Genomic DNA, 18,563 nt, shown 5'->3' with positions numbered 1-18,563 from the left:
AACCTCTTTGGGCTGTGAACACTTTTTGGGTTGTGCAGCCTCCTTGGGTTGTGCAACCTCTGGGCTGTGAACGCTCTGTGGGCTGTGAATACTCTTTGGGTTGTGCAACCTATTTTCTAAACAAACTTACAGAGCCTGAGTGTGCAGACTGTGGGCAAGGAGGTGAAGCTGATTCTGGAGCTGGATGGACCTAAGCTGCTGCTTAAGCCCTTTGTGGATGAGATGTTTTGTTGTTTAACCTTCCAGCCAGCCATGGCCTTTCAAGCTTATCCATTAGAGAATTAGCTTCCGTTGGTCCTGGATAATGGGAGCAGCACCTTTTTCTGGGGGGATGGGGGGAGGGGGGAGGGGAATTGTTGTTGTTTTGGGTTTAGTTTTGGGTTTTTTTTACAGGTTATGAAGTGGGTCTACCAGAGGAGAAGGCTGTTTGAGATGCACTTAGAGCATAAAGGTGGTAAAAGCAGTGTTGGGTTTTTAATTGTTTCTTTTTCTCTTGCCCCAACCTCACTTGGCAAGGTGGTCAGTTGGGATGTGGTGGTGGGACAGTAATGAGGCAGCACTGAGCTCCCTGCACCCAGGGGTGCTGTGCCTCTGCCCTGGAGCCAGACTCTGTGCAGGTCATGAAAGATTATTTTGTTACAGCAGCAAAATTAAGAGAGAAGAAAACAAACAAACAAATATTAAAACAGGAACAAACAAAAGAACACAAAATGAACATTTTAAAGGAGAAGCAAAACAAAAGCTGGATAAATGGTTTTGATCTCCCCCCAGTACTTCTCCCTCAGGCAACTGCATTGGAAGGTTCCCTGGCAGTTGGTTCTGACAATTTGAAGTCCTTTTCTTTGGTTTTATTCTCTTAAACTATCACAACCTTTAACTTTGGTTCATTAAAAAAAAAAAAAGGAAACCAACAACAACAGCAGCAGCAACAACAAAAAGACTTTTGTCTAAAGAGTAGTATTATTATTATAATTATTATCATTCTGTGTTCTCTCCATGCCCTAGGATTAAAAAAAAAAAACAAATCCCAACTTGATATGCAAACAGCAAAGCAAACCAACCAATGAATCTATTTGCAGATGTGAGTCTAAACAACAAAGCACAAGTTGCAGTAAAACAATGGCAAGGCTTGATGATGATAATTATTATTATTATTAATTAATTATTACTTTATTTTATTCTTTAATTCTGTAGAGAAATGTTTGTCCAAATTCAGTAATTCAACTGAAGAGACAATTTTACAGCTATGTTCAATAAAGCCTCTTTCCAGGTAAGGTATGTCAAAGTGGTGCTGTGTGTTTGTTGAGTGAGCAGTGAACCTCCAATTGCTGCCACTGGGATGGTTCCCCTGACAAACTGGTGGTGTCTAAAGAGGTGGTGGTGTTCAAAGGGATGGAGCTTACCAAGGATACTTTCAGATCCCTGTTTAGAGATGGTTTATGGTGTTCAAAGGGATGGAGCTTACCAAGAATACTCTCAGATCCCTGTTTAGAGATGGTTTGTGATGTTCAAAGGGATGCATCTTACCAAGGATGCTTTCAGATCCCTGTTCAGAGATGGTTTGTAGTGTTCAAAGGGATGGATTGTACCAAGGATACTTTCAGATCCCTGTTTAGAGATGGTTTGTAGTGTTCAAAGGGATGGATCTTTCCAAGGATGCTTTCAGATCCCTGTTCAGAGATGGTTTGTAGTGTTCAAAGGGATGGATCTTAACAAGGATATTTTCAGATCCCTGTTTAGAGATGGTTTGTAGTGTTCAAAGGGATGGATCGTACCAAGGATACTTTCAGATCCCTGTTTAGAGATGGTTTGTGGTGTTCAAAGGGATGGAGCTTACCAAGGATACTCTGGGATCCCTGTTTGGAGATGTTTTGTGATGTTCAAAGGGATGGAGCTTACCAAGAATACTCTGGGATCCCTGATTGGAGATGGTTTGTGATGCTCAAAGGGATGGAGCTTACCAAGGATACTCTCAGATCCCCTTAGACATGGTTTATGGTGTTTGTCATCCTGGTGTCTCTAATCCCCAGCACCATGGTGGGAATTTTTTTCAAGAAGCTAGTGGGATCTCAGGTCTGGGTGGATCCTGGGGGTTAACACCTTCAAGGACCACAACCAAGCTTGCAGAGCAGGTGAAGTGTGGGGGTCCCTCCCTGATGATGTTCAAAAAGCATGGACATAGCAGTTCAGGACCTGGGTGAACGGCCATGCTGGTGTTAGGTCAGCAGTTGGGCTTCTCCAACTCAGCTCTTTAAGTCTCTTGATTTTATGGTGAGACCTTGCTGCAGATTTTTGCTTAGGAGTCTGATGTGACTCATACTTCAGGAACTCTGGAAACCAGTCCTTCACCTGTATCCTCCTGCTGCCCTCTCATAAAAGCCACAAGGCTGTGGGACCATCTGAGAGTCTTCTCTCTGGTGGGACTGTGTTTGGAGGGGCTGGCTTTGTCCCAGGGTGCTTGAGAGCCTGCCAGTAGATGATGCAAGAATTTTTGGTTTGGGTTTATTTTTTCCAGCTGATCCTCCTGTAACTTTTCCCATTCTATCTCTGACCATCATGAAATCTGGGTGGGTTCTCTGCTTTTGAGCAGCCTGTGACTGGTTCTGGGCTGGAGCCACAGCAGGTGCTTCGTGGCCTGGAACAGGCTGCCCAGAGCAGTGGTAGAGTCTCCATCCCCGGAGGGATTTCAGAGCCGTGGAGATGTGGTGTTGAGGGATATGGTTTAGTGGTGACCTGGCAGTGCTGTATTAATGGTTGGACTTGATGATCTTGAAGGTTTCTTCCAACTCAATTGATTCCAGGAGGCTCCCACTGGTCAGGGATGGGCACACATTGCCCTCAGGTCACCACACTAAGCTGATGAGAAGCCTTGTTCTGCTCTGGTTTTTGCCACTTCATGTCACTCCCTGAAAAGCTGATATGGGGGATAGGAAAAGAAAAATGAGTGGCAAGCTGTCCATCATTTGGAAGTAAAACCTGAAATGTTCCTTTCCCTTTCAAATATTTTCCCCTCTAACTTATCCCTTCCGAAAATAGACTCAAAGTAAGCTGAAATCTGGAGACCTGTCAATCAGCAGAGGTCAGGAGAAGCAGCATTGGAAGCATCTTCGGTGAGAGGTTGGACTGGGTGATCTTGGAGGACTTTTCCAACATGGTTGATTCTATATTCTAGTGGCCAAGTGAGCCAATGGCTCCTGGGCTGGCTCAGGAGCAATGTGGCCAGCAGGACAAGAAAGGTTCTTCTGCCCCTGTGCTCAGCACTGCTCAGGCCACACCTTGAGTGCTGTGCCCAGTTCTGAGCTCCTCCATTCAAGAGAGATGTTGAGGTGCTGGAAGGTGTCCAGAGAAGGGCACAAGGCTGGGGAGGGGCCTGGAGCACAGCCCTGTGAGGAGAGGCTGAGGGAGCTGGGGGTGTGCAGCCTGCAGAAGAGGAGGCTCAGGGCAGACCTCATTGCTGCCTACAGCTACCTGAAGGGAGACTGTAGCCAGGTGGGGTTGGGCTCTTCTGCCAGGCAAGCAGCAACAGAACAAGGGGACACAGCCTCAAGCTGTGCCAGGGGAGGTCTAGGCTGGATGTTAGGAGGAAGTTGTTTTCAGAGAGAGTGATTGGCATTGGAATGGGCTGCCCAGGGAGGTGGTGGAGTCGCCATCCCTGGAGGTGTTGAAGCCAAGCCTGGCTGGGGCACTTAGTGCCATGGTCTGGTTGCTTGGACAGGGCTGGGTGCTAGGTTGGGCTGGATGAGCTTGGAGGTCTCTTCCAGCCTGGTTGATTCTATGGGTAGTTTGTATGTAACGTTATCAGAGCCTACCAAGGACCTATGAGAGATGACTTGCAACCAATTCCTCCCTATTTTTAATCTCTGTTAATTTTCCCCACACACACACACTGGGAAAGAGGCTTGAATGCTGAGATGTGCTTGGAGAAATGCATATTAAAATCGAGTTTGCCTACAGCTAAGGTCATGGCTGGAGAAATATCACTGCTGGTTCTTTGGCAATCCAAGATCTTTGCATGGAGCAAAGCTTCTCCTTTATAGGCTGGGGAAGAATCAGGAACACCACACCTGTCAATCCAATTAGTTGCTTTTTTGAGGGGACATGACCACAAAAGAGGTCAAAGAACTCCCTGTGATGGCAAGCAAGGCAGAGCAACCTTGGGCACCTTCTCAGGAAAGATCAGACGTGCCTCTGCTTGCACGCTGCTGACTGCAAAGGGTGATAAAACTTCTGTGTCTGTGTGTAAATATCCTATAAATACCTGTAATTGTATGTACTTAATGTATATATTCTGATGATTTACCTTTTAACGATCTCAAGTCTTGTACAGAGCCAAAACTTGCTCTCTTCTTTTACTAGCACCACCCTCTGTAGATGGATGGATTGAGTTTTTTTTCTTTTCTGCCATCGTTGTTAATGTCTCTGGTTGAATTCCAAACTGGTCTCACTTTTACCTCCAAGAGTTTCTGTTCTTTATGTACATTTTATAAAGAAAAGGAAAAAAAAAAATCACTCAGTATTTTTGGTTACCTTTTCAATTGCCAGCTGTATTCTCTGTCTCCTCCTTGTTGGCTGCATGGTGATGTTGCTCCAACCTCCCCCAAGTCCACCACAGTGAAGAGTGGAGGGCAGCTGGGAGGGACTGGGTTTGGTGGGCAGAATTTCTTGCTCAGTGTGTCCCTTTTCCTGAGAGATAGAAGAAAGGAGGGCTGTCTCCTTCCATCACATCTTATCCTAGCTCATCCCAGCCCTTCATAGAGTCTCTAAGATTGGAAAAGGCCTCTAAGATCAACAAGTTCTATCCAACACCTCCGTGATCACTCTACCATATCCTGAATCTTATCCCATCTCATCTTCTTTTATCTCGTCCCATCTTAGAATGGTGGAGTAGAATCATGGAATAGAATCATAGAACACTAGAATCATGGAATAGAAACATAGAATTATAGAATAGAATCACAGAATCATGGAATAGAATCATAGAATAGAGTCATGGAATAGAATCATAGAATCAAAACCATAGAGTCATGGAATAGAATCATAGAATCAGAATCACAGAATTATGGAATAGAATCATAGAACCATAGAGTCATGGAATAGAATCATAGAATCAAAACCACAGAATCATGGAATAGAATCATAGAATCAGAATCACAGAATTATGGAATAGAATCATAGAACCATAGAGTCATGGAATAGAATCACAGAACCATAGAATCATGGAATAGAATCATAGAATCAGAATCACAGAATTATGGAATAGAATCATAGAACCATAGAGTCATGAAATAGAAACATGGAATCAGAATAATAGAACCATAGAAACATGGAATAGAATCATAGAATCATAGCATCAGAATCATAGAACCATTGATTCATGAAATAGAATCATAGAATCATGGAACCATAGAATCATGGAATATAATAATAGAATCATAGAATCAGAACCATAGAACCAGTCAGGGTTAAAAGGGACCACAAGGATCAGCCAGTTCCAACCCACCTGCCATGGGTAGGGACACCTCACACTAGATCAGGCTGGCCAGAGTTTCATCCAGCCTGACCTTAAACACGTCCAGGGATGAGGCTTCCAACATCTCCCTGGGCAACCCCTTCCAGGCTCTCACCACCTTCATGCTGAACAACTTCTTCCTAACATCCAGGCTAAATCTACCCATTTCTAGCTTGGATCCATTACCCCCACTCCTGTCATGCCCTGACAGCCTAAAAAGTCCCTCTCCAGCTTTCTTCTAGGCCCCCTTAAGATACTGCATCATCAAGGGAATCATTGGGGTTGGAAAAGACCTGTAAGATCAACAAGTCCAACCTTCTACTCAACACCTCCATGACCACTTGACCATGTCCCAAATCTCTTCTTAACCTATCCTATTCCTTCCAATCTTATCCCATCCCTCCACTACATGCTAGGTATTGAAAGGTTTTGATTGGACCATGAAGAGGCCATGGCACCACCTCCTTCTCTACTGGGGCCTTTCTTTGTCTTCCTTGGTGCCAACAGTGTAACAAGGTTTGACCTACACATGTGGACAGTTAAGGGTTGAAGATCATTTGTTGGACTCCATCATGCCCACACAATCCCTGAGAAGTAAGTCAAGAGCAACCTGCATGAAGATGTGTTTGCCATGGCAGCCCAGGCTGGTTTAGAGTTCTCCCCATACCAGCCACATGGGTACAGATGTGATGGACACACACTCAGCTAGCAACTGCAGTTCTGCCTTTGTGTGGTGCGATGGAGCACAGCAGATGACACCAAGCTAGGAGCAGGAGTGGATCTGTTGGAAGGTAGGAGAGCTCTGCAGAGGGACCTTGCCAGGCTGGATGGGTGGGCAGAGGCCAATGGGATGAGATTGAGCAAGGCCAAGTGCAGGGTTCTGCACTTTGGCCACAACAACCCCAAGCAGCACTACAGGCTGGGGACAGAGTGGCTGAGAGCAAGCAAGCATAAAGGAAGCTGAGGGTGCTGGTAGAGAGTAGCTGAAGATGAGGCAGCAGTGTGCCCAGGTGGGCAGCAGAGCCTATGGCATCCTGGCTCAGTAGCAGTGTGGCCAGCAGGACCAGGGAGGTTCTTCTGCCCCTGTGCTCAGCACTGCTCAGGCCACCCCTTGAGTGCTGTGTCCAGTTCTGGGCTCCTCCATTTAAGAAAGTTGTTGAGATGCTGGAAGGTGTTGAGAGAAGGGCAGCAAGGCTGGGGAGGGGCCTGGAGCACAGCCCTGTGAGGAGAGGCTGAAGGAGCTGGGGGTGTGCAGCCTGCAGAAGAGGAGGCTCAGGGCAGACCTCATTGCTGCCTACAACTCCCTGAAGGGAGTCTGTAGCCAGGTGAGGTTGGTCTCTTCTGCCAGGCACCCAGCAACAGAACAAGTGGACACAGCCTCAAGCTGTGCCAGAGGAGGTCTAGGCTGGATGTTAGGAAGAAGTTCCTGCCAGAGAGAGTGATTAGCATTGGAATGGGCTGCCCAGGGAGGTGGTGGAGTCACCATGCCTGGAGGTGTTGAAGCAAAGCCTGGCTGGGGCACTTAGTGCCATGGTCTGGTTGATTGGCCAGGGCTGGGTGCTAGGTTGGGCTGGATGAGCTTGGAGGTCTCTTCCAACTTAGTTAATTCTATGATTCTGTGATCTCCAGATCCAGCCTGGACCTTACTGCATGAGCAGCCTGGATTTGCCAAGGTCAGTGTCTACATGGTCCAAGGTGGAATGATCCCATCTGGACATCAGCAGGCACAGGATTTATGCCCATTTTCTGCTGCATGCATGACCTAGGTAGTAATGTTTCCTGTCCATCTCATTCCACCTGCAGGGAAGTGCTGTTCAGCCTGGAGAAAAGCTCTGCTAGCACCTGGCTTCAGATTCAGTCTTCACTAAAGAAGGATGTTAAAATGTTGGAGTGTGTCCAAGAGCCAACAAAGCTGGTGGAGGTTCTGGAGATCAGGTCTGGTGAGGTGTGGCTGAGGGAACTGCTGAAGAGGCTGAAGGGAGAGGTTCTCACTCCCTACAACTCCCTGAAAGGGGGCTGGAGCCAGGTGGGGGTTGGTCTGTTCTCCCAAGGAACAAGTGATAGGATGAGAGGAAACAGCCTGGAGTTGCAGCAAGGCAGGCTTACGTTAGACACAAAGAATCATAGAATCACAGAATCAACCAGGTTGGAAGAGGCCTCCAAGCTCAGCCAGTCCAACCTAGCACCCAGCCCTGTCCAATCAACCAGACCATGGCACCAAGTGCCTCATCCAGTCTTCTCTTGAACACCTCCAGGGATGGTGCCTCCACCACCTACCTGGGCAGCCCATTCCAATGCCAATCACTCTCTCTGACAACAACTTCCTCCTAACATCCAGATTAGACCTACACTGGCACAGTTTGAGACTGTGTCCCCTTGTTCTGTTGCTGGTTGCCTGGCAGAAGAGCCCAACCCCACCTGGCTACAATGTCCCTTCAGGTAGCTGTAGACAGCAATGAGGTCTGCTCTGAGCCTCCTCTTCTCCAGGCTAAACCATCCCAGCTCTCTCAGCCTCTCCTCATAGGGTTTGTGTTCCAAACAGGTTGTCAAGCTCTGGTGCTGGCTGCCCAGGGCAGTAGTGGATTTGCCATCCCAGGGAGAGTTTTGAAGCTGAGAAGCTCTGTGGTGCTGAGGGACATGGTTTAGTGCTGGCCTGGTGGTGCTGGGTTATTGGATAGACTTCATGATCTCAGAGCATTTTGCCAACCAAAATGATTCTAGACCATTCCATGATGTTGGATTTTCACTGTCTACCTAGCAGCAAAGACCTAAGTAGACCATGAAGCTTCTCTGATGTTTGGTGGTGGTGCACATCAGGGGTAAAGAGCTGCCCTCTGATTTGGCCATGTTGCATGCCTATGTCACACCACTGGGAAAATGAACCCTTCTCCCCCTGAAGGTTGGGCTTGATGATCTCAGAGGTCTTGTTCCAACCTGGTTAATTCTGTGACTCTTTGAAAATCCATCCACCATTGAAGAAGGATCTTGTGGTTCCTTCTGTACCTTGGTTGTTGCTGGACTCCATGGAGCGAAAGCTTTTTGTACCCATCAGGATCAGAAGTCTGCTTCACCATGGGCAAATCCTGCCTGACACACCTGGTGGCCTGCTATGAACAGGTGACAACATTCATAGAAGAGGGGTGGCCAGCTGATGTCAGTTACCTGGGCCTGAGCAAGGCCTCTGACAATGTCCCACACCACAGCCTGGTCTCCAAACATGGGTTTGATGGGTGGACCACTGGATGGATAAAGAACTGGCTTGATGGCCACACCCAGAGAGTGGCTGTCAGTGGCTCTGTGTCCCAGTGCAGGCCTGTGACAAGTGGAGTCCCTCAGGGATCAGTCCTGGGACCAGTCTTGTTCAACATCTTTGTGGGTGCCATGGGCAGGGGCACTGAGTGCAGCCTCAGTAAGTTTGCTGCTGACACCAAGCTGTGTGGTGCAGCAGCCAGGCTGGAGGGCAGGGATCCATCCAGAGGGACCTGCACAGGCTGCAGAGGTGGGCACAAGCCAGCCTCAGGAGATTCAACAAGACCAAGGGCAAGGTCCTGCAGCTGGGTCCAGGCAATGCCAAGCACAAATCCATGCTGGGCAGGGAGTGTCTGGAGAGCAGCCCTGAGGAGAGGCACTTGGGGGTGCTGGTGGATGAGAAGCTCAACAGGAGCCAGCAGTGTGCTCTGGCAGCCCAGAAAGCCAAGCAGAGCCTGGGCTGCAGCAGCAAAAGTTTGGCCAATAGGGCCAAGGAGGTGATTCTCCCTCTCCACTGTGCTCTGCTGAGACCCCACCTGGAGTACTGCATCCAGTTCTGGAGCCCCTGGGACAAGAGGGATGTGGAGATGCTGGAGTGTGTCCAGAGCAGGGCCAGGAGGATGCTCAGAGGGCTGCAGCAGCTCTGCTGTGAGCACAGACTGAAAGAGTTGGGGCTGTGCAGGCTGCAGAAGAGGAGGCTCCCAGGTGACCTTCTTGTGGCCTTCCAGGATCTGAAGGAGGCCTCCAAAAGAGTTGAGGAGGGACTTTTTAGGCTGTCAGGGAGTGACAGGAGTGGGGGAGAATGGAGCAAAGCTGGAGGTGGGGAGAGTCAGAGTGGCTGTGAGGAGGAAGTTGTTGAGCATGAGAGTGGTGAGAGGCTGGAATGGGTTGCCCAGGGAGGTGGTTGAGGCCCCATGGCTGGAGGTGTTTAAGGCCAGGCTGGCTGAGGCTGTGTGCAGCCTGCTCTGGGGTAGGGTGTCCCTGCCCATGGCAGGGGGGTTGGAACTGGCTGCTCCTTGTGGTCCCTTCCAACCCTGACTGATTCCATGATTTATGGTGGCAGGGGAGGGGGGAACAGAAAGAAAAGACTCCTTTGTGTCTCGTTGCATTTTGGCAAAGGCTGACATTTCTTTGCCCTTTTCAGTCACGGTGGTTGCCTCCATCAGCTTCTTGATTGGATCTGTGAGTGGTGGCTGTCAGCCTCTGAGCTCTCCTGTGGCCTCCGCCGCCGATGCTGACAAGCAGCAGCAGGCTGACAACCTCAGCTTGCACAACAACAACAACACAGAAAAGGACCAGAGCTGTCTTTCCTTTTCCAGTGTAAGAAGATTTCACTGCCCTGTTGGATCCCACAGCCCCAAACCTTCTACGTGGTACAGAAGGATAGAATGGGTTGGGTTGGAAAGAAGCACCTCAGAGTTCCACTCGCCCTGCCACGGGCACCAACAGCTCCTGTGCGGCCAGCTTGGTCAAGGTCCTGCCTTGAACACCTCCAGGGAGAGGGCATCCTCGGGTAGTTTGTGGGGAGAGGGAGTTCCAGCTTCCCTCAAGACCACAGAGATGAAGTCCTGTCCTAGGGGATGGGTCTGGTTGTCCCAGGATAGTGTAACATGGTTATTCTGCTCTGCTTTCTGGTGCACAGCTTAGAAGGAAGTGCCTGGCTGAGGTCACGCTCCTCCTCCTCTCCTCTCCTCCTCCTCTCCTCCTCCTCTCCTCTCCTCCTCCTCATCTCCTCCTCCTCTTCTCCTCCTCACCTCCTCTTCTCCTTCTCTCTTTCTCCTCCTCCTCTCCTCTTCCTTTTCTCCTCCTCCTCTCCTCCTCCTCTCCTCTCCTCCTCCTCTCCTCTCCTCCTCCTCTCCTCTCCTCCTCCTCTCCTCTCCTCCTCCTCTCCTCTCCTCTCCTCTCCTCTCCTCTCCTCTCCTCTCCTCTCCTCTCCTCTCCTCTCCTCTCCTCTCCTCTCCTCTCCTCCCCTCCCCTCCCCTCCCCTCCCCTCCCCTCCCCTCCCCACCCCTCCCCTCCCCTCCCATCCCCACCCCTCCCCTCCCCTCCCCCTCCTTCACCTCTCTCCCTGCAGAGCAGCCTCCCTCCTTCTCTCAGGGTCAGTGTGTCAGAACTCAAGGTCAGCCTGAGAAGGCTTCCAGCTGGCAGTGGATGTTGAGCTTCACCCTGCAGCGTGCTCAGCGCTTTGGGCAGGGCGTGCTGGGGGTGGAGGATTCTAGAAGGTTTTAGTCTGACAGTCTTGGCCTGGCTTGTGACTGCATCCACTCTACCTGGTTGCCTTTTGCATGTATGCACCTGTAAATATGGAGCAAAGCTGGAGGTGAGTAGGTTCAGACTGGACATGAGGAGGAAGTTCTCCAGCATGAGAGTGGTGACAGCCTGGAAAGGGTTGCCCAGGAAGGTGGTTGTGGCCCCATCCCTGGAGGTGTTTTAGGCTGTGTGCAGCCTGCTCTAGGGTAGAGTGTCCCTGCCCATGGCAGGGGGTTGGAACTGGCTGATCCTTGTGGTCCCTTCCAACCCTGACTGATGCTGTGATTCTGTGATTCCGCTGGGATCAGAGCAAACAACAGGGACTGTGAAAGATCCAGAGCCACTCCAGTAATACTTTAATCCTTGCAAATCTATACCCCCTGTCCTCCTGCCTAACACACAAAGGCAACATGCCAAAGGAAATCTCTGACAGGAATAAGAAGCATTCCCTAGGGAGCCAGATCTGACAGTCCTGGCAGCTGGACCTGCTTTGCCACTCACGTCCAGAGCACTGAGACACCATCTCTGTAAAAATCAGCAGCTGCTAAGGAGGAGGCATTGATTTAGACATGCAGTCTGCCTTCAAAGCTAAGGGCATTTCATCTGAAGTGATCCTGGTGCTATCATCAAATCAAGCAGGTTGGAAGAGACCTCCAAGCTCATCCAGCACAACCTAGCACCCAGCCCTATCCAATCAACCAGACCATGGCACTAAGTGCCCCAGCCAGGCTTGGCTTCAACACCTCCAGGGATGGTGACCTCCCTGGGCAGCCCATTCCAATGCCAATCACTCTCTCTGACAACAACTTCCTCCTAACATCCAGCCTAGACCTGCCCTGGCACAGCTTGAGGCTGTGTCCCCTTCTTCTGTTGCTGGTTGCCTGGCAGAAGAGGCCACCCCCACCTGGCTACAGCCTCCCTGCAGGGAGTTGTAGGCAGCAATGAGGTCTGCCCTGAGCCTCCTCTTCTGCAGGCTGCACACCCCCAGCCTCTCCTCACAGGGAGAGATCCCTTAGGATCTTTAAAGGCCTTTCCAACACAAACCACTCTACATATCTATGGTCTGTGACTTCATGATTATCCTTCTCTTTCCCTTGGGACACATCACTGAAGCTGTCTTGCACCTTCACCTCTTTCCATTACCCTTGGAGAGACCATTCCAAAGTGCTCCTTGACTCATTTTATTCCATCCAGAAAGGGAGAGACAAAACCAATACAAATCTTGTTTGGCTCAAACGGATGACATGGTCAAAACCTTCCCAACAAATTGGCTCTCCTGGCTAACAGGTGGGGATAGCATCCTGCCTGGAGGCACTGAGAGAAGCTCCAATAGCCTCTAAACCTCTTCCTAATGGTCATTATAGGCCTGAGCCCTCACTCGGCAGGAGACTTGGCAGTGCCAGGTCCATTCCCTGCTGGGCACAGCTGAATACTAAGAGGGAGTTAATGCAGGGGAGATCGACCCCCTTGAAAGAAAAGAAAGGATTTGATTTGATTACCAACAAAATGAAGTATTTTTAACAACCCAAGAGCTCTTTTCTAACTAAAGAGATTTTTGTTTATCAGGATAATTGGCTTGAAAGTACAGCTTGACATTTTCTCTTTATGGAATCATAAGATCATTTTGTTTGGGAAAGACCTTTAAAATCATCCAGTCCCAACCATTCTGGAGCTCTACCTGATCTGGTGCTAAGCCATGTCCCCTCAGCCCCACATCTCTACAGCTTTGAAACACCTCCAAGGATGGAGTAGTAAAATAGCAACTAGGGAAGAGAGATTAATCCTAGAGTCTTGGCACCTTACTGGGAAATTTAGAGGCTGCTGGATGGGCAGAACTAAGGAAAATGGAACAGAACTCAAATATCAGTTCTCTGCTGTTGTTTCATGGCAGATAGATTCCCAGTGGATTCATTAAGTGGTTTCAGCTCTACTCCCAAGTGGTTTCCTTTCAGTGGTTTCACGACCAGACTTTTCTCAGTAGTGCCCAGTGATAAGACAAAGGGCAATGGGCACAAACTGGTACCCAGGAGGTTCCATTTGAAGATGAGGTGTGAGGGTGCTGGAGCCCTGGAGTAGGATGCCCAGAGAGGTTGTGGAGTCTTCTTCAGCCAGGCAGAAAGGGACCCGGGGGAACTGGTAGATAGTAGCTGAAGATGAGGCAGCAGTGTGCCCAGGTGGGCAGCAGAACCAATGGCATCCTGGCCTGGCTCAGGAGCAGTGTGGCCAGCAGGACAAGGGAGGTTATTCTGCCCCTGTGCTCAGCACTGCTGAGCACCCCTTCAGTGCTCTGTCCAGTTCTGGGCTCCTCCATTGCAGAGAGATGTTGAGGTGCTGGAAGGTGTCCAGAGAAGGGCAGCAAGGCTGGGGAGGGGCCTGGAGCAGAGCCCTGTGAGGAGAGGCTGAGGGAGCTGGGGGTGTGCAGCCTGCAGAAGAGGAGGCTCAGGGCAGACCTCATTGCTGTCTACAACTCCCTGAAGGGAGTCTGTAGCCAGGTGGGGTTGGGCTCTTCTGCCAGGCAACGCAACCAGCAACAGAACAAGGGGACACAGCCTCAAGTTGTGCCAGGGCAGGTCTAGGCTGGATGTTAGGAGGAAGTTCCTGGCAGAGAGAGTGATTGGCATTGGAATGGGCTGCCCAGGGAGGTCACCATCCCTGGAGGTGTTGAAGCCAAGCCTGGCTGGGGCACTTAGTGCCATGGTCTGCTTGACTGGATAGGGCTGGGTGCTAGGTTGGGCTGGCTGAGCTTGGAGGTCTCTTCCAACCTGCTTGATTTGATGATTCTATTCTATGATTCTTCTCTGGAGACATTCCCAACCCAGCTGGGCATTGTGATGCTGGGCAAGCTGCTGGAGGTTGCCCTGCTTTAGTGGGGGGTGGAGTGTGTGTGTAGACTGGGTGATCTCCAGAGGTCATTACCACCCTCCACCACGCTGGGATTCTGGGATTTTGTATGAGAAACTGTGAGTTTACCATTGGTTTCTGTGTCAGATTAGATTTCAGCATAAAAGCCAAACCCCTTGATCCTGGGAAGAAGAATCCAGCAGCAGCCAGCACTTGGGGTCCTCTTTGGCTTTGGGATCTGCGACTCCTTGCAACCTTCCTGCTGCACTTCATGAGCAAGGGAGGAAGAGGGAAGCCTCAAAAAGCCTGTCTTGCCCTAAGCATGCTGCAAACATGTGAAGACTGTGATGAAAATCAAACCTCCCTTTTCATGACCTCAGACAATTGCTGCAGGTGCCAGGAAGGAATTCTTCTCCAGACCCAGCTGCTTTCATTTGCCCTGGATGCGTTTGCTTGCTGTGGAGTGGAAGCAGGAGAGGTCTGCTATAGCTAGAGGTGACTGAGGTGGAGTGAAGAGGGTGGATTGTGGCTGCTTTCTCCTGATGGTTCTCCTTCATGTATTTAAGGTAAGCTGGCATGGTTGCAGGTCACTTTTGGCCAAGTGAAATGACCTGTGGATGAGTTCCCCATGAGGCAGCAGTGTGCCCTCATGTCCACAAAAGCAAATGGTCTCCTGCAGTGCACTAACAAGTGTGTGACTAGTGGGTAAAGAGAGGTCCTCCTTCCCCTCTACTCTGTCCAGATGAGGTCACATCTGGAGAACTAGGTCCAGTTCTGGGCTTCCTTGAGTTGTAGAAGTGTTGGGTAGAAGGTTGGACTGGATGATCTTACAGGTCTTTTTCCAACTGTAACGACTCTATGACTCTGAGGAACAAGGAGCTATTGGAAAGAGTGTGCTGGGAGGCCTGGAGAAGAGCAGCCTGAGATGGGACCTTCTCAAGGCTCAGCAAGACCTAAAGGACCTGTGGGGGGCAAGAGGATGGGGCCAGACTGTTTTCATTGTTGCCCAATGACAGGACAAGGGGCAATGGGCACAAAATGAGACCCAAGATGGAGATAAGGAGAAACTTGTTTGGTGTGAGGGTGCTGGAGCCCTGCAGCAGGCTGCCCAGAGAGGTTGTGAGTCTCCTCTGGAGAGATTCCAGACCCACCTGGACAATGTGAATGTGGAACTTGTTTGGTGTGAGGGTGCTGGAGCCCTGCAGCAGGCTGCCCAGAGAGGCTGTGGAGTCTCCTTCTCTGGAGAGACTCCAAACTCAGCTGGGCATTGTAGTGCTGGGTAAGCTGCTGGGGCTGCCCCTGCTTGAGCATGGAATGTCTGATCTCCAGAAGTCCTTTCCCAACCCCCATCATTCTATGATCCAGTGAGCTGAGAGAGCCTCTTCTGCTCTCTCCTGCTTTCCTCCAAAGCTCCATGTGACAGCTCATCTCTTCAATCCCCACAGCACATTGTTCTCCAGAGGCACAGCTTAGCAAAGGGTGAGGAGCAGCCATTGACTGAGTGCCAGGAGAGCAGCTAAAGGCTTCTCCAATGAAATTCAATGGTCTGTGACATCCAGGTTATGATCCAGGTGATCGAAGAATTTCATCTCCTCTTAAACCCGATGAATTCCCTCTTAGCGCCGGCACCAGCCTGGCTGTGGGAGCTGATCTTTCAAATGAGTAATCAGGCATGAGTTTCGTATTGGTTTTCTGGATCAGGGCAGAAATGTTGGCAGGAAACATGTGGAGCCTTCCTGATTGGAACTCAGGCTTCTACCCAGCTGTATCCTGAGGCCCTACAGAGCTCAGACTTAGAATCGTAGAATGGTTTAGGTTGGAAGGGACCTCAAAGCTAAGCCGGTTCCAACCCCCTTGCATAGGCAGGGACAGATCTCTCTAGAACAGATTACTCAAGGTCTCATCCAAGCTGGCCTTGAACATAACCAGGGAGGCTGTGGAGCACAGAATGGCATTTTTGATCACCTTCTGTGCTTCTGTGTTCCACAACAAACCTGGGCAACCTGTGCCAGTGTCTCACCACCCTCACTGCAAACAACTTCTTCCTAACAGCCACTTTCAATCTCCCCTCTGTCACTTTAAACCCATTCCTCTTCCTGCTGGCATTACCAGACTTTGTCAATAGTCCCTCTCCAGCCCTCCTGGAGCCTCCTTCAGTTCCTGCAAGGCCACTCCAAGGTCCCCTGGAAGCCTTCTCTTCTCCAGGCTGCAGAGCCCCAACTCTCTCAGCCTGTGCTCACATCAGAGCTGCTGCAGCCCTCTCAGCATCTTGGTGGCCTCCTCTGGACTGGCTCCAACACTTCCATGTCCTTCTAGTGCTGGGGGCTGCAGAATTGCACCCAGGACTGCAGGTGGGGTGTGAGGAGAGCAGAGCCAAGGGGCAGAATGCCCTCCCTTGCCCTGCTGCCCACACTGCTCTTGCTGCAGCCCAGCACAGGGTTGCTGTCTGGGCTGCACTCACGCATTGCTGCCCACACACATTGTCTTGTTTAGCATCTTCATTGGTGACATGGCCAGGGGCACTGAGTGCACTCTCAGCACTCTTCTCCAGGCTGCAGAGCTTCAACTCTCTCAGCCTGTCCTCATAGCAGAGCTGCTGAAGTCCTCTCAGCAATTTGCTGGCCTCCTTTGGACTCATTCCAACAGTTCCATGCCCTTCTTGTGTTGGGGGCTCCAGTGTGTTCAAGGCCAGGTTGGATGAGGCCCTGAGCAACCTGTTCTAAAGAGAGGTGTCCTTGCCTGTGGCAGGGGCTTGGAACTGGCTGAGCTTTGAGGTCTCTTCCAACCTAAACCATTCAATGGTTCTATGATTCTATGTGTCTCTGAAAGGAAAGAAAGGCTTGGCCAGTGGAGGGGTCCTCAAACAGCATGTGGCAATCAAGCTGCTGACTGGCTGTGCTGCTGACTTGCTCCTTCTGGCCAATGTGCCCTCACTCCCTGGGAGAAATGAGCATCAGCAGCAGTGAGAGGCTAGAAGGACTCTGGGGTGAGGCTGCAAACTTGTCCCTTAAGGCAGGACAAGATGAAACTGATCACATTCCTGTTGGCAGCTTCTAACCTGGTCTAGTGAAGAGGCTGTGGTTGATGCCAAAGGGTTTTATCTGATGAAGGTTTTGGCACAGGTTTCGAGTAGTGCAATGAAAATAACCTCTGGCCAGACCCCACTTAGTCCTGGACATGCCTGGGCACTCTAAACATGTCCCTACCACCACCCCTTGCAGCCTTTGCACACCATATGTCATTTCTGAGCCTGCCAAGAACTTGTGGAGTTTCAGCAGGTTGAGACATGCTTTGATGTCCAACCTTATGGTCCTCAGAGGATCTGTGGTGTGCAGCCATAGTCCCTGCCAGAAGGCCCATGCAAAAGCAGCTCTAGCCAGTTCCATCTAATGGTGAGACCTCATCTTGAGTGCTGTGTTCAGTTTTGGGCTCCCCAGTTGAAGAGGGACAGGGATCTACTGGAGAGGGTGCAGCAGAGGGCTAAGAGGATGACGAGGGGACTGGAGGGCATGGCTGAGGAGGAGAGGCTGAGGCACCTGGGGCTGCTTAGTCTGGAGAAGAGAAGACTGAGAGGGGATTTGATAAATGTTTATAACTATCTGAGGGATGGCCAGGAGTGGGGGACAGGCTCTGTTCACTGCTGCCTGGGATGCCATGAGAGCCAATGGCATCCTGGGTTGGCTCAGGAGCAGTGTGGGCAGCAGGACAAGGGAGGTTCTTCTGCCTCTGTGCTCAGCACTGCTCAGGCCACACCTTGAGTGCTGTGTCCAGTTCTGGGCTCCTCCATTCAAGAGAGATGTTGAGGTGCTGGAAGGTGTCCAGAGAAGGGCAGCAAGGCTGGGGAGGGGCCTGGAACACAGCCCTGTGAGGAGAGGCTGAGGGAGCTGGGGGTGTGCAGCCTGCAGAAGAGGAGGCTCAGGGCAGAGCTCATTGCTGTCTGCAACTCCCTGAAGGGAGGCTGTAGCCAGGTGGGGTTGGGCTCTTCTGCCAGGCACCCAGGGATAGAACAAGGGGACAGAATCTCAAGGGAGGTTTAGACTGGATGTTAGGAGGAAGTTGTTGTCAGAGAGAGTGATTGGCATTGGAATGGGCTGCCCAGGGAGGTGGTGGAGTTGCTGTCCCTGGAGGTGTTGAAGCCAAGCCTGGCTGGGGCACTTGGTGCCATGGTCTGATTGATTGGCTAGGGCTGGGTGCTAGGTTGGGCTGGATGGGCTTGGAGGTCTCTTCCAACCTGGTTGATCCTATGTGTCTATGACTGCAGATTCCATTTCCCTGGAGCAGTGGCATACTTAGTTATTTTTCTGCTTTTTTTTTTTTTTCCTTTTATTTATGTTAATAAAGTAGAGTTTCAGTCCCTGAAGGAACATGGTCATAGGGAGATCCAGACTAAGTCCTGCATTTTGCTGCCAGTTGTAGGTATTAGTCAGATTGGATTAGATTTATTAGTTCTTTTGATTAACCTTAAAGGAGAAAAAGCTTCATAAGCAACCATCTCTGGCAGCATTTTGTCATTGTGGTTTTTTTTTTCCTATTTAAATGTATTTTAATCAGCTTTCCAGGCACACCTCCACCTGCTGCTTCTATTGCTCAGGTTTCTTTTCATCCTGTTGTTTTTTTTTTTTCAAATCCAATGGCAAACTCATGTCAATTATCCCAGCTTTGATTGAAGCTTCAGAGGCTCAGCACCCCACACCATGCTTTGCATTTAGAACCA

Source organism: Pogoniulus pusillus, chromosome 1 (genome assembly GCF_015220805.1).
Source record: "Pogoniulus pusillus isolate bPogPus1 chromosome 1, bPogPus1.pri, whole genome shotgun sequence".
NCBI classification, from domain to species: domain Eukaryota; kingdom Metazoa; phylum Chordata; class Aves; order Piciformes; family Lybiidae; genus Pogoniulus; species Pogoniulus pusillus.
This window is presented reverse-complemented; position numbering follows the sequence as displayed.